The sequence below is a fragment of the Euphorbia lathyris genome, chromosome 5, assembly GCF_963576675.1.
Source record: "Euphorbia lathyris chromosome 5, ddEupLath1.1, whole genome shotgun sequence".
NCBI classification, from domain to species: Eukaryota; Viridiplantae; Streptophyta; class Magnoliopsida; order Malpighiales; family Euphorbiaceae; genus Euphorbia; species Euphorbia lathyris.
In genome coordinates, this window is record NC_088914.1 from 83,528,245 (window position 1) to 83,545,204 (window position 16,960).

Genomic DNA, 16,960 nt, shown 5'->3' on the forward strand with positions numbered 1-16,960 from the left:
CACTCCTATTGCGGATCTCTCCTCTGCTACTGATATCCCGAGCTCTTCCCACTGGCTGCAGCCACCTGCTAAGACTTCCTTACAAATGGTTCTTCATCAATCGGCAAATAATACCAGGAGTTGGGGGGATTCTGAAGATGAAGTTAATAGATCCGACTATGAAGAACGGGACAATTTCACCTGCCTGCCACTATTCCAAGGCCGGTTTGGATATTATCAAGGGAAGATGAGTGGACCATCCCTGAATTTTTTTATGAAGCAGAATGTACATCCCGAGTCTGTTATGAATCAACATGAATAGCCTGAGGGCTCTGTTACGGACACCATATACCTCATCTCCTCCGAAGCAGATTGGACTACTGTTCGAAAAAAAAAATCCAACTACAACCCAGGTCTATGAAATTCGCCCTAAGAGGCAAAGCAGGCCTCCTAAATGATATCTATGATTATCATGTACTGGAACTGTCGAGGTATTCACAACCCACGAACACAAAGGGCCCTGAAGTTACTCTGTAGAACTCATCTTCCGGATATTTTATGCATTGCGGAACCCATAGTAAGTTTTGACTGTTCCCCGAACTCTTTTTGGTTATTTCTTGGGCTGCAGCTATCTACTAGTAATGATAGTAACTCCATTTGGGTCTTTTGTGACATGAACTCCCCTATTACTACCACGTCAAGTCACAATCAATATATTACTATTCATGTTAGTTCTTTTGGTTTGGTGTCCTTTATTTATGGTAGCAACACTATGGCTGGCCGTTGGGCACTCTGATCTGATCTGTTAGCACAACAAGAGGGGTCGGAAGGCAAATGGTTGGTAATGGGCAACTTTAACTCAGTTACAGGGGCTCACGAAAAGACTGGGAGCAACCTAGCACCTGGCGCTTGATGCGCCTCCGTAAGAAGGCTCATTAAGGGATAAGTGTACCCCGTCGTTATCAAGTAATAAAATCTGGACAAGTCCAGGTATCGAATCCACATGATTTATTTCTGCAAGTATCGAGCTATTTGGTCTCAGGTGTTATCTAGGCTATGGGGGGTTTGAATTGGTTTTGATTAAATTACCCTACTCCTAATTAAGTTACTTCTACTCCTATCTAAGTTATTCTACTCCTAGGTGATCTTTTACCAGTGTAATTGCCCGAAGGGACATGAGGTGATACGATAATAATGAAAATAGATTATTCAGACAACATAATTAAAACCTAATCTAAGTCACTTGTGTCCGAGGCGATTAACCCTACCTATCTTCTTGAGGTTGTAAGGTCGAAACTAGCTCTAAGGCTCAACAATTTGGGCTTAATCTTCTATAGGGTCGTCAATCCTATAGCCACTGACTAGGTCAGATTCAGCTCGCAATATGTGCCAACTTAATTTTGGGATTATCGAATGAGTTAAACCAATCAGACAAAGCGTAAGACAAAGATTTAAGCAATAAAACAATTGAATAAACAAAACTATAATATATATTAAAGATGAAAGTATTGTCACAAAGATACAATGAGCCTAGGATTCATAACATGGATCAGAGGCTAGACAGAATATAAAAGAAGAAAAATCTCTTTCAGGGAACCTGTCTACCAATGCAGGCGTCTTCCTAAGACTTAAGTATGAAACTTGAGAAATCCTCGATGAACGGAGCTTCGGAGGTGTCTTCAATGGAGTTTGAAGGAGATGGATGAAGTGGAGAGGATTTCTCAAGGTGGGAGCTTAGGTTTTTACAAAGATAAAAGTTGTCTATTTTACATTTAGAATGTTGGGTATACATCCCAAGTCCCACATCGGAAAGATACAAGAGAGTTACATAGTTTATAAAGAAGTTCACCAACTACATTAGTATGAGGCCTTTTGGGAAGGAGTCCAAAAACAAATCCGTGCGGGCTTGGCCCAAAGCGGACAATATCATACTAATGGTGGAGCTATTGGTGAACTCATGGGCCCTACAAATGGTATCAAGAGCCGATTGTTCGGCTTGGAGAACGTGCATACAATGCTCGGAGTCATGGTGCATGAGATCTAAGGAGATGTGGGAGGCTTAGTGTGGCCTCGCGATGGGAAATCTGTGCTTGGTGCCTTGTGTCGAAAGTCTTCCTGATATTGTGGTGGTCAAGCGGCGTGTTTCGTGGGTTGGCGGCGGTACAAGATGATTAGACAGATTATCGCTGAAGGGGAGGCTTGTGGTCCTTGGTCTGAGGGGAGGATTGTTGGGTATACATCCCAAGTCCCACATCAGAAAGATACAAGGGAGTTACATAGTTTATAAAGAAGTTCACCAACTACATTAGTATGAGGCCTTTTGGGAAGGAGTCCAAAAACAAATCCGTGCGGGCTTGGCCCAAAGCGGACAATATCATACTAATGGTGGAGCTGTTGGTGAACTCGTGGGCCCTACATGTTGGGCTTTTGGAGACTAATATATATAGGCCCAACTGCAGCGATCCAACTCATGGGCCCTACTGTTAGGGTTTCAGACTGTTAGGGTTTCTTGAGGAGTATATATGTAACCTCTTTCTCTATAATCCATGTCTTATTCATTATAGTGAAATATCCTGGCTTGGTAGTGCCCCCAGACGTAGTCATTCTAATCGAGTGGCGAATTGGGTAAACAATTTTTGTGTGTTTGCTTATTTTTTCGTTTATCGTAATTTCAATTATTCCCAACAACTGGTATCAGAGCGAGGGTAATTACGATGGGAGACGGAAAAACCCCTGTGGAGAAATTCGATGGTTCAAATTTCGGTTTCTGGAAGATGCAGATCGAGGATTACCTGTACGGTAAAGATCTGTACCAGCCTCTGGGTGAGCAGTCGGAGGATATGTATGATGAAGAGTGGAAGCTGTTGGATACAAAAGCGATGAGCGTGATTCGCCTGTCGCTATCCAGAAACGTCGCGCATCACACGGTGAAGGCAAAGACCACGAAGGAGATGTTGGAGATCTTGAGTTCGTTGTACGAGAAGCCTTCTGTGGCAAACAAAGTTCATCTGATGCAGCGACTGTTTAATCTGCAGATGGCGGAGAATATAGCAGTGGCGATGCACCTGAATGATTTTAATATGACAATCACTCAATTAAGTTCTGTAGATATTGATTTCGAAAGGTATTAGCCCTAATTATGTTATCTTCTTTACCAGAGAGTTGGAGCGGCACGGTTACTGCCCTAAGTGCTTCAGCAGGGAAAAAAAACTTAGGTTTGATGATGTCAGAGACTTGATTATAAGCGAGGAGATTCGCAGGAAAGAGTCAGGTTCCACACCTGGATCAGCCTTGAATGCAGAGAATCGGGGTAGGTCAGATCGCAAGTCAAAGCAGAGTCGTGGCAGGTCTAAGTCCAAAGGGAGAGGGAAACCTGTGAAGGACAAGAGCCACATCAAGTGCTGGAATTGTAATGAGAATGGTCATTACAAGAGTGAATGTAAGGCACCACAGAAGGAGAAGTCAGTGAATTCAACCAACGAGGATTTTGGTGATACGTTAATTCTGAGTAATTCAACTGCAGAAACAGCAGCAGAAGCCCTGGTATTGAGTGTAAGAAGTCCTCTGGAGTCTTGGGTATTAGACTCAGGAGCTTCGTTTCATTTATGTAGTAGTGCAGATTTGATGGAAAACTATACCCCTAGGAAATTCGGAAAGGTCTATCTTGCTGATGATGAGCCTTTGGAGATTGTAGGTAAGGGAGATGTTTCGATCAAATCCCCGAATGGATCTGTGATAAAGCTGTTTGGAGTAAAGCATGTTCCTGGCCTAAAGAGTTGTGTAATCTTTGCAGGTGGTACTTGGAAAATGACCAAAGGAGCCATGGTGGTTGCCCGTGGTGAGAAGGTTGGATCGTTGTACTTAACAGACAACGTTTTCAATAGCATTGATGTCGTGAGGGAGAATATCAATGCAGATTTGTGGCACTGTCCTCTTGGTCACATGAGTGAAAAGGGGATGAAAGTGCTGTGTTCAAAGTGTCTGCTGCCGGGTCTGAAATCTGCTGATCTTGGGCTGTGTGAGGATTGCATCTTCGGGAAGCAGAAACGAGTTAGCTTCTCTAAGGGTGGCAGAACTTTGAAGAAAGAGAAGTTGGAGTTAGTTCACAGCGATCTATGGGGTCCTGCACCTGTGAAATCTCTTGGTGGAGCTTTGTATTACATGACCCTCATTGACGACTCCACTAGGAAAGTGTGGATCTATTTTCTAAGAAAGAAATCTGATACTTTTGATTCCTTTCGAAAATGGAAGGCCCTGGTTGAGAATGAGACAGGTTTGAAGGTAAAGTGCTTGAGGTCTGACAATGGTGGGGAGTATGAGCTTAGGGAATTCAAGGAATTCTGTGCTAAGAATGGAATCCGATGGAGAAGACTCTGAAAGGAACTCCTCAGGAGAACGGAGTTGTAGAACGAATGAACAGAACTCTGTGTGAGTGTGCTAGAAGCATGAGACTGAAGTGTGGACTTCCGAAGATGTTCTAGGCAGAAGCAGTTAACACTGCAACATTCTTGATCAATAGAGGGCCATCGACTCCCTTGTAGAGTGGCATTCCTGAAGAGGCTTGGAGTGGCAAGCAGGTAAATCTGTCCTTTCTACGAGTATTTGGATGTGATTCATATGTTCATATTGCTCCCCTTGAGAGAAGTAAGTTAGATGCAAATTCTGTTAAGTGCACATTTATTGGATACGGTGGTGATGATTTCGGATATCGGTTTTGGGATAGTCAGAACAGGAAGATTATTCGCAGTCGGGATGTTGTTTTCAATGAGCAGATGATGTACAAGGATAGTCTGGGAGCATCTAATACTGCTGATTCAGAACCAGAGATCGTGGAGCTAGACATCACGAATTCTTGTGGGAGCAAGGAGGTAGTTGTTGAGGAGGAAGAAGAACCCCAAACTCCAGCAGTTACACTACGCAGATCCACTAGAGAGCGTAGAGCACCTGACAGGTACACGCCTTCAAGCAATTACATGATGCTGACAGATAGTGGTGAACCAGAAAGCTACTTGGCGGCATCTCGTGGAGAGGATACAAGCAAGTGGAGGCTTGCAATAGATGATGAGATGGATTCCTTGATGACCAATGGCACTTGGGAACTTGTTGAGCTTCCAAATGGTAAGAAGGCTCTACATAACAGGTGGATTTTCAGAATCAAAGAAGAGGCTGATGGTAGCAAGCGCTACAAGGCAAGGCTAGTCGTGAAAGGCTTTCAGCAGAGGTACGACATAGATTATACTAACGTTTTTACTCTAGTGGTGAAGCTGACTACTATTCGTTTAGTGTTGAGTATGGTAGCTGTAGAAGATTTGGAGCTGCAGCAAATGGATGTAAAAACGGCATTTCTTCATGGAGACTTAGATGAAGACATATATATGAAGCAACCTCAGGGATATGAGTCTGATAACGCTGAACTGGTGTGCAAGTTGAACAAGAGCTTGTATGGTTTGAAACAAGCTCCAAGACAATGGTACAAGAAATTTGACGGATTCATGCATGAAATTGAGTTCTTGAGGAGTGAAGCTGATCATTGTTGTTACTTCGGGAAATTAGATGAAGGCTACATAATTTTACTCTTGTATGTTGATGATATGCTGATTGCAGGGTCGAGTGCTCGAGAAGTGAGAAAAATGAAGAAGCAGTTATCTGAGCGGTTTGCTATGAAAGATCTCGGGGAAGCTAAGCAGATTCTGGGCATGAGGATTGAAAGAGATAGGAAGGCTGGAAAGTTGTATCTCTCACAAGATGAGTATATCAAGAAGGTCTTGATTAGATTCGGCATGCAAGATGCCAAGCCAGCTACGGTTCCTTTGGGTAGCCATTTCAAGCTATCTAAACAGGACTCACCCAAGAGCAGAGAAGAGCGAGCCCAGATGGAGAGAACTTCGTATGCCTCAGCAATTGGAAGCTTGATGTATGCAATGGTGTGCACAAGGCGGGATATTGCACATGCTGTGGGAGTTGTTAGTCGTTTCATGGGAGACCCTGGTAAGAAGCATTGGGAAGCAGTAAAGTGGATTCTAAGATACCTGAAGGGAACCACTGAACAAGCCTTATGTTTTGAGGGTAAGAAAGTTATGTTGACAAGATATGTGGATGCAGATTTGGCATCTAGTGACCTTGACAAGAGAAGAAGTACACCCGGATATGTCTTCACATTGGGTGGTACTACTGTCTCTTGGGCTTCAAAGCTGCAGAAGGTGGTGGCTTTATCTACTGCAGAAGCTGAGTATGTTGCAGTGACTAAGGCCAGTAAGGAGATGGTATGGTTGCAGAATTTCTTGCGTGAGTTAGGAAAGGAGCAGAAGGATCCTATTCTGTACAGCGACAGTCAGAGTGCCATTCTTTTGGAAAAGAATCCCGCCTTTCACTCAAGAACAAAGCATATAGAGTTGAAGTATCACTATATACGGCATCTCTTGGACAGTAAGATATTGCAGTTAATGAAGATTCTAGGCACAGAGAATTCTACAGACATGTTAACTAAGGTTGTAACCTTAGAGAAGCTGAAGCTTTGTATGGCTTCAGCTGGCCTTGGTAATTAAGTTGAAGGCATGGCACTACCAGCAGATGATGGAGTTAGTCTTCAGGTGGGAGATTGTTGGGCTTTTGGAGACTAATATATATAGACCCAACTGCAGCGATCCAACTCGTGTGCCCTACTGTTAGGGTTTCAGACGGTTAGGGTTTCTTGAGGAGTATAAATGTAACCTCTTTCTCTGTAATCCGTGTCTTATTCATTATAGTGAAATATCCTGGCTTGGTAGTGCCCCCAGACGTAGTCATTCTAATCGAGTGGCGAACTGGGTAAAAAATTCTTGTATGTTTGCTTATTTTTTCGTTTATCATAATTTCAATTATTCCCAACATAGAAAATCCTATTTATAGACGCAGTTCGGGCCCTTTTTCTGACCTAATTCGTATCCTTTTGCAGGTGGGAAGACGTGGGGTCAATCGTGGTGTTGTGGGATAGGGAATCAGTCTTTTGACTGATTCCCGCAGGGGGAAGCTCGGCGAGCTGGCCTCTAGGGGCCAGCTCACCGAGCTGGCCCCTTAAGGTCCTGCTCGACGGACTGGCAGTGCCAGCTCGCCGATCTGGCCCCAAAAAGGCCATTTCGACGAGCGGGAATGCCTAGAACGCCTTACACGACTGCTGGATGTCCCGAAACGCAACTTTCACCCGAACTCGTTCCTGTTTTAGCCTTCTTCTCCATTTGATCTATGAAGAGAAATTCACATACACGAAAACTCCAAATAACATTAGTTCCGAGGCTAAATTGACCCGCCAGTCGCTTATTTTAAGTAAACACTCCGTTTGGTGCGACTTTTGGCGGATCAATTAGCTATAAAAGATAATGGAAATTTAACGTACATGCCAATTTGGCCATATTTGCCTAAAATAACCAGAAAATGAGCCTAAACAACGAAAAGTAAATAGAACATATATAATTTCTAACTAACTCACACGAAGGCATATAAATGCTTGAATTGCTCGCTTATTCATAAAATAACGCTAAAAACCGTCCTAAAACCGTACCCAAAGATAGGAGTTTTTGACCCCTATCAGCGCTTATGCTGAATTCAGAGGTTTTATCGATTTGGGTCGTTTGATTGAAGTTGAAACTGTGGGATACCAGTTCACATGGTCGAACAGTAGATAAGGAAACACTCATGTGGAATTTCGGCTTGACAGAGCTTTAGTAATTGAAGTATTTTTGGACTCTTGGGATCAGGTATCTTGCACTGCTCTTCCCATACATCTGTCTAACCACTACCCGTTTGTCTTGTAATGCACCACATCCCCCCGCTTCACAAGGTTCAGATTTCTCTCAATATGGACTACACATGCTTCCATATAGAATGTCGCGGCTAAGCACTGGGTGGACTCTCATTTGTCTCTACCACCTGCTTAGTTATTAGTTCACAAGCTAAAGTCACTACGACATGTGCTTCATGAATGGAATAAATTGGTATTCGGCAGAGTCGAAACCAACATCGATGCTGCTAAATTGCAGTTAGAACAGATTCAGATGGAGATTTCTTTGAGCGGTCTTTCACCAGACCAACAGTCAAGGGAGACAGAAGCTCAGCAGGAGATTGACCTGCAACTATATCGACAGGAATTGCTCCTTAGGGACAAAAGCCGTAACAAATGGCTTTCAGCGGGTGATAGAAATTCGAGTTTTTTTTCCACAAAGAAGCTAGAATTTGGAAGGTACAATCAGATCTCTCTTCATTGGTCATTGACGGGTTACCCACATCCGACGAAGTGCAAATATCGCAACATGTTATCAACTTCTACACATCCCTATTTTCTGGTTCGGCTGCTCAGATTAACCCAGGGCCAATTAATGCAATGATACCTTCATTAGTGACGGCTACAGACAATGATATGCTACTAACCAAACCTAGGATTGAGGAAATTGGAAAGGTAGTTTTCAACCTGAACAAGGATAGTGCTCTAGGGCCGGATGGTTACGGAGGACTCTTCTATCAACATTTCTGGGATATTATTTATCATGATGTCTGTAACATGCTAATTAGCTTCTTTGATACTGGCTACATTCTTCCTGGAATGAATCCAAGTCTTATGATTTTGCTACCAAAAACAGAAGGGGCGAATCAAATCTCTCAGTTCAGGCCTATTGTCATGGGTAACTTTAGCTATAAAATTATGGCTGATCGTCTGGTGACTGTGGTTGCACAAATAGTCTCTAATAACGAATTCGGCTTTGTCCAGGGCCGTAGTATCCATCAATGCATTGTGGAAGTCTCTGAGGGAGTCAATCTCCTTGATAAGCGATGCTACGGGGGTACTATGGCTCTCAAAATTGACATAAGGAAAGCTTTTGACATGATGGATTGAAACTTTCTGTTATCAGTAATGGAGGCTTTTGGGTTTTCACTCCAATTTAGGAATGGATCCTAACCATCTTTGATTTTTCTCGAATCTCAATTATGATCAATGGTACGACAAAGAGCTTCTTCGGCTGTTTTCATGGTGTCTGTCAGGGGGACCCCTTATCTCCGATTCTATTTGGCATTCCATAAGATTTTTTTAGCAGATGGCTATCCAAGCTTGAGCAGAAGGGTAAATTCGCTTCTATGACCTACACGGGGCGAGTTAGTTTTCCTTCAGATCTGCTATATGCGAATGATATATTGTTGTTCGGAAAGGCGATTAAACACAATATGCGCATCATACGGGATCTCTTCCAACTTTATGGGTAGTCGTCGGGTCAATTGGTCAGTTGGAAAAAATCTTTAGTTTACTTTGGGAGATCAGTTACAAGTTACAGGTCTACACAGTTAGATGTAATTATGGGAATTCAATTGGCCTCCCCGCCGCTCCTGTATGTCGGGGTGCCGCTGTCTATAGGTGCTCCTTGTAGCCATTTTTTGAAGCCATTGGCTGACAAATTTATGGCAAAGTTCAGTAATTGGAAGGGGCAATCTCTATCCTTTGCTGGAAGATTGACACTAATCAAGTCAGTGTTGACGGGAGCGCTAATTCATTCCTTTCGGCTTTATCGATGGTCGTCTTCCTTACTGCGTAGTATAAACAAAGCAATTAGAAATTTGCTTTGGATGGGATGCCATGACAATAGGAAATTGGTTATTATTTCATGGTCAATTTGTTGCAAGAGTGCCGATATCGGTGGTCTCTGCTTGAAAACTTTTGCAACCTTTAATGAGTCTGATTGGAAAATTATGTTGGGAATTGTTACAGGGTAGCTCATTTGTCATCAATCTATTACATAATCATTTTTTGTCTGCTTCGGGGGCAGTCCAAGGCATGTATTGTTAATTCTTCTATTTGGGTGTTCTGTAAGTCAATGTACACTAGCATTCGACGACACTGTACTTGGGGGTGTCTCGGATCTTAATTTTTGGACTGACGATTGGATTTCCCCAATAGTGGCGAATCAAATCGGTATCCTTATCCGTGAGCAAGCTAACCTTTTTAATTGTGTAGAAGAATTCCTTAATGGCGACTCTTGGACTAATATCTAGCGACTGCCAATTGATGTCCAGAATAACATAATGCGGGTACACCAGGGGCTTGATGAGGCCGGCATTTGTGTTTGGACACCTGTAGATACCGGGCAACTCACAGTTACACTTCTCTACAATCACCTTTTGCCACATGTCACTAATATGGACTAGGGGAGATTCATTTGGAGCAAAGTCATCCATCTCAGCCGCACAGTAACATGTTGGAAGATTCTACACAGGCGCATCGCTAAGCAGGAGTCACTGCAAGCTAAAGGCCTAGCGATTGTCTCCCGTTGCAAGCTTTGTAAGTGCCATCTCGAGACTGCTGATCATATGTTTATCAATTGTATTGTGGCTGCCAAGTTGTGGGATGGAATAGGGACCTTTTTCGGATCCGCTATTACACCCACGACTCTTTTCTCTGTTTTGTCATTGACTTACAACACTGCCGGCTTCCTCGCCACTTGGTAAAGCTTTGGAAAACTTCCATCATCACATTCCCCTAAGTGATTTGGAAAACTCAGAACCGTGCCATCTTTAACAACGAAAGTTCTGATCTCCCGGCTTCTTCACCACTCTTATTCGTGAAACGGAGGATGTGGATGCAACTGCCCCGGCTTGTCAGGCAACCCACATCCAGCAGACTGTCATCTGCTATTGACTTCACTCTGGTATGTTGGATTCGTCCGCCAATTGGATGGATTAAAGTCAACACAGATGGATCAGCTGCTGGTTCACCTGGCATCGCGTGATCAGGTTGAATATTTTGAACTGCAAGGGGCTTCACGAGAGGCTACTTTGCCTTCCCGATTGGCAACAATTTCGCGCATATTGCTGAGCTTCATGCAATTATTTTTGTCATGGTTGTGGCGTGGGAAAAAGGGTGGCAGCAACTTTGGATCGAACCGGACTCGTCGCTTGCAATTGGTTTGTTGAAGCAACGAACATCTCGGGTACATTGGTCACTCCGACAAGAGTGGCTCAAATTTCTACACTATTGCTCACTCATGACCGTGAACATTACACATATCTAGAGGGAAGGAAATCGTGCAGCGGATGCTCTGGCGCACCATGGAGCACTATCTCCGGATCTGGTTTGGTGGCCATCGGCCCCGGTTTTTTGTAATTCCTTTATTTTTTATGATATTTGTAATCTTGCATATGTACACTACTCTTGACTCTTCCTATGTAATTTTTTCATTTATTTTATAATATTGGGTTGATTGGGGTTAGGGCTAGGGGTGCCAACCTGGTTGGGATGTATATCTCTAGCCTCTGATCTCGTCCCAACCTTTATTAAAAAAAACTCCACACCCCTAACGTTGAAAATAGCTCCTTATCACGTTGTTCAAGCGGACTTGTCTGTTTAGTTAACAGGGTGTGTATAAACAAACTGCACAAAGGGGCCACTGATTTATCCAAATAAGGTCTGAAACATGATTCCCTAAACAATTCGCATTGTTTGGGAGTCAATGTTTTACTGATAACCGTACACGATGCCAAATTATACCTGTTGGATACTTGGACTATCGAATTTATGGCATATGGGTACATGTAGTTTATATGTGTCTTCCTCTTTTTGTTCTTTTCTATTGCATTCTGATCATACTGCATATATAGCGTTGTCGCGTTAACAATTAACAAGACAAAAATTAAGGATTAAAATCGGTTGCGTTGTTGCGTTTTCAAATAATGCGACAGTTTTCATAAGCTAAAACACGTCATATTATCATGTTTTATTATAATGCGACAAAATATATAAACTATTATTTATCGCGTTGTCGCGTTTCCGTGTAACCCGACAGATAACATAAGCTAACTATGTCGCGGTGTCGCGTTAAATGTAACGCGACATAATTTAGCTTATATTATCTGTCACGTTAAATGCAACAGACGGTACTGTTGTCGCAGCAACTGTAGACATTAGAGTCGGAACCCTATGATGATATCCAACAAAGAGGAGATCAATGGAAGCGATTTGGAATACATTTGAATGAAAGTCAGAAAAGTCATAGCAAAGGTCAAACTATCCAAGGTAAAAATTCAACATTTTTATTGGAATCAAGTTAGGTCCCAAATATCAAAGAATATCATTGTGCTTTTTATGAGCTTTCCAACGCCGTGTTGCACGTTTAAATCGGAGGTCTAATGGAAAAGTTATGACCTACAGAAGTTTTGGTCAAACTCGAGGTTTGATCCAAAAGTTGCCTTTTTATACAGTTAGAATTAGCTCTAGAGGTCTTATAAAGTAATGTTCTCCTGGTCTTAAGGGTTTTAACACAATTAACCGTGCATGATTTTGATGTCAGTCGAGAAAGTTATGACCTAGCAAAGATCTCTGGTGGGTCGGTCCTATCGGGACTGCACCCTACCGTGACATGGTATGTTCTGGGGGGCACCATGCCGTGGCAGGGTACGTGCAATTTTGATAAAATTCAAAATGTAAATTCCTCACTTATCTTAAGCTTATCTAATTAGCTTTCTGATCAGAAAATCAAGGAAAATCAATCTATATTCGGTGATGGATTGATTTTAGGAGTTTTAATATGATTTAACTTTGTTTAATTGGATTTAAATGACTTTTATTCTCCTATAAATAGATAAGAACGAATTAGGGTTGAGGGTTGCTACAATTAAACACCTCCTAGCCTTCTTCTTTCTAGCTTAAAATTTCTTTAAGTCAGAAACACAAAAGTCAAGTGAGAATTAGGGTTCTAAAGTGAGAAATCTTAGGTTGAATGACAAAAATGTAGTCTTTAGGTTGGTTTAATATTTCGATTGTGTCCACACACTTCCATTGAGAATACTCGGTTCCAAAAAAGGTAAATTCTGAGGGTAATTCACGACTTTAGAATCAATTCTTTACGTTTTCAGTATCTCAGAGACACACTTTGCCACGGTAGGGTGCTGCGCAGATTGGGCTGAATCCTCTATTTTTTGCCTGTTCTGTAATTTTTCACCGTGCGTTTTTCATTCTACTGACTTTTTAATGTTCCTTGAGTGTTTTAAAACATTTATAACATATTAAATATCATGTTTGAAATTTTTAGTGGATAAAACCGTACTTAAATACTCTTTCTTCGTGTTTCAATGGTCTTTGAGTATTAATCTAAATGTTTAGCCGTTTGATTCATTGTCATTGCTTTTATGCTGGAAGTTTACTAACATGTTTATTTTGGATAAGTTAAGGACGGATCAAAGATCGGGGTACGAAGCCTTGCTCATAGACCAGACCCTGCCACGGTAGGGTGTGCCCCCAGAGGCACCCTGCCACAACAGAGTATGACCAGAATGTGGAATTTTGCTTTATTTTTCCGAGTTTAGTATTGTTAATGGTTTTCATTTGCAGCCAAGTCTACTTTAACAATGTCAAAAAGGCAAGAAGGCTCGGGAATGCCCGAGTTTGTTTATAAATGTCAATTTAATTTCGTTTTGGTAGTTGTTTGTATTAATTTCCCTTTTTTACTTGCTTCATCTGCTTTCGTTGGTAATCTCTAATTAAACAGATTTGCAAACTTTGTAAAAACTTACACATATCACACATCTCACGAATTTAAAAAAAAGCTTAAAAGAGTTATTAATAGCCCGATTGTATTTAGAAATGCTAAGTAGGAGGAAGGTGAGTTCACTGGGCGCTTTTGGGGGTGCTTAATATTTCCTTTCGAGGGAATATTAATCTTCCCCAGACGTACCTAACTTTCCGAACCCACTTGCTTCCCGCAAGGAATCTCAGTAACATTCTCAGACCTAAAATCCGGGTGGTGACTCTTTCTCCGACACCGGCTCCGCCGAGCTAGTCGTTTTTTTCTAGTGGACCTCGAGTCCAAACAGCACCGTAGTAGTCATGATGGACCTCCCACGGGTGAAAGCCTGTCAAGGTAGGCTTCGTCTACAGTGGCGACTCTGTTGGGGATGCGGAGAAGTTGATTCCAAAAAAGCATTTTCTTTTGTACATTTAGAACTATTCTTACTCTCTTTTAAGCTCGTATAGCATTTGCATAAAATCAAGAAAACCCTTTTGGGCAATTCTCACGAAAGTGCTTCAAGATCCATTCGATACTTGGAGATTACTTAGTGTCAATGCCCCCTTGTAAAATTTTTTGGACTATTCTAACTCCACTCGAAAGGAATAGTGTGATCTTTTTGCAATGGCCCCCATGTCTCAAACCAAATCTCATGTAATGGCTTTTTCTACTTCCCCTAGGATAAAGCATGGCCCTAATAATGATTTGAGTTTCCATTGTATTTTGGCCTTTGTTTGTCTTTTGTTATAGCCTATAACATACCTGAAATTTCATATCCCTTTCAAAGAGATCCCGAAAGAGGAGGCAAAATTCTAATCTAGTATGACTTTTTCTAAAAGAAACTAAGTAGTCTCTTTAACCATGGCTTATACTAGACCCAAAAGTTTCACATTCCCAAAAGAGATTTTACCTCTTTGGTTAGAAAGGGAAAAATGAAATCTAAGGTTGGTAAACCATGATTCAAAGAGACCACTTTGACATCTTTTGTTCAAGTCATGTCATATTAGAATTGAAATTTCAGTTTGCTATAATCTATGTCAAAAGAATAGGGTTCGTGTCTTTTAGTATAGTGTGTACTACACCTAAAGTCTCCATTTACTCAAGAGAGCTTCTCACCTCTTTCAAATCAAATGGTAGTGGAGGTCAAGGTTGGTACAACCTATAGTAAACAAAATGAATATGTCATTTAATGTAGCACATGTCATACTTAAAGTGAGAGAAAATCCTAGTAGAGATTTCAACTCTATCCTAAAGGTACTTTCAAAAAGTTGACATAACCTATTTTAAAGGACATCGACTTGTTTGGGATGACCTTTGCTATATCCAAGTTTGGGAAATCACCCTGAGGAGGTTTAAAGCTCTAAATGATGAAACTGGTGAATTCTACTAACTAGATTGGTATAGTTTGTCCTAAACAAGACCCTAACCGTTAAGATAGGCCACGTCGTATCCCATGGTCTCACATGACCTAAAAAAATTGATACGGTCTATCCTAAAGGCGAACTTAGGGCCAATCTTGTATGATGATTTTGATTTACATCACTTTGAGAGTTATGCATGTTGTCGGTTTCGTGCATCCCGCGTTGATGCAAAACGAACCAAAACCAAAAATCCTAGGAAAGGACCTGAACCAATACGTGTATGGGAGGAATAAGGTTTGAAGGAGTAATGTTGTGCTATGTGTGTCGTGACTAACGGTTTGTTGGTTTTATTTTCTTTTTTTCCTTTCTTTTTGTAAAACTATATATAAAGCACACACCACAAATCATGCATTAAGTCATGCATCATATGTATATCTAATACCTTGTGGTTGCAACCATCATAGATTCTCGTTGGGTTCGTGAAGGCTCTCGCTTAGTCCGATCAACCACATTAGTTTATCATTCAGACTCAAAAAACTTTGTCAATCAGATGGATGACCCCACAGTTGAGGAAAGAATGAAACAGGTGGAAGACCGGTTCAACACTGTGGGGGCACAGATAGAAGCCCTCACTGCTTTTGTTGAAAAAAATAACATGGGTCGCCAACCTAATGGACCAAAGACTCATATCTAAAATGAGGAAGACATGGCTGATTACTTGATCAAGAGGAATGCTGCTACAAGGGATAAAGCCCTAAAAGAAGAAATATTGAATGAGGTCTGAAACCTGAATAAAGATGGTTCAACTCATGATGAGGTCTTCAATCTGAGAGGTAGTTTGGCCCGGGGTGTTCTACCAAATAAATTCAAGCTACCTGATATTAAGAAGTTTGATGGATCAAGTGACCCCACTGCTTATGCCACCTGTTATATGGCAATCATGCTCTTGACAACACTAACAGAGGATCAGATTGTAGACCTTTTCAATGTTTATCTAGAAGGCCCAACCTTGACATGGTACCACAAATTGTCCCCCTCAATCAAGAAGAATTGGATAGAGCTAACTAAGGCCTTTGTGGGTCAATATGGCTTCAATGATGGACTAGAAGTGACTTTAAAGGAGCTTGAAAGCACCAAGCAAAAGTAGGGTGAGTCATTCGCCGATTATGTAAGGAGATGGAGAGCTAAGGCAACCTTAATGAAAACCAAACCCGAGGCATCCGATCAGATTCATATGGTGGTAAAAAATTCTCTACCGTTCATCAGGAACGAGATCAGATATATGCCTTTCTCTGGATTAAAAAATATGTATGCTTGTGGCCTATCAGTAGAATCAGATCTTGAGCTAGGAAAGAAGCCATTTGTGAAAAGGATCGGGGGTGGTTATGAAGGAAGTACAAGTGGTAGTAGTGGGTTTACTAAGGCAGTGGATGTTCATGAAGTAATTGGGAGTAGGTTCTCCAATTTTAATCAATCATTGCCAAAGATGTTGAACCGACTGCAACAAAAAGGGTTGCTTTCTCCCTTGATGGCTCGCCCAGGCACACAATCTGCTCAGACTAAGGAAAATGGGTACTGCAATTTCCACCAAATATATGGTCATAAGACAGATGATTGTGGTAGGTTGAAGCATGAGATTCAAGATCTCAATGACGCGAGAAAGATAAATGATCCATATGTTGAAACACCTTTCCACATAAATTTTGATTTGACAAAATTGTTTAAGTATAATTAAAATACATATTCTAAACACACTAAGTTTAAATGCTTTGATTTATTCTACTAATGTGTTTGTTCAATGTTGAGTTAAATTGTTTATGAGACACAAGAATTAAAAGGCCCAAGCCCAATACAAGTGTCAAAGCCCAAGTCAAACAACTCAGTACAACTCGGCCCGCGTTTGATGAAACGTTGCCGTTTTGGACAAAACGCAACTCAGTGAAAGAAGGATCTAGAAGACCTTCGGGAACAACTTCAAGATGAAGCTGCTGAGTAGATTCGACAAACGTACAAAGACAGCAGCTGACTTAAGAAAACTTCCAGACAAAGTATTTCTACTTTGGGTAAAGTTCAGACGACACAGTATGCTGTCCAGTTGAC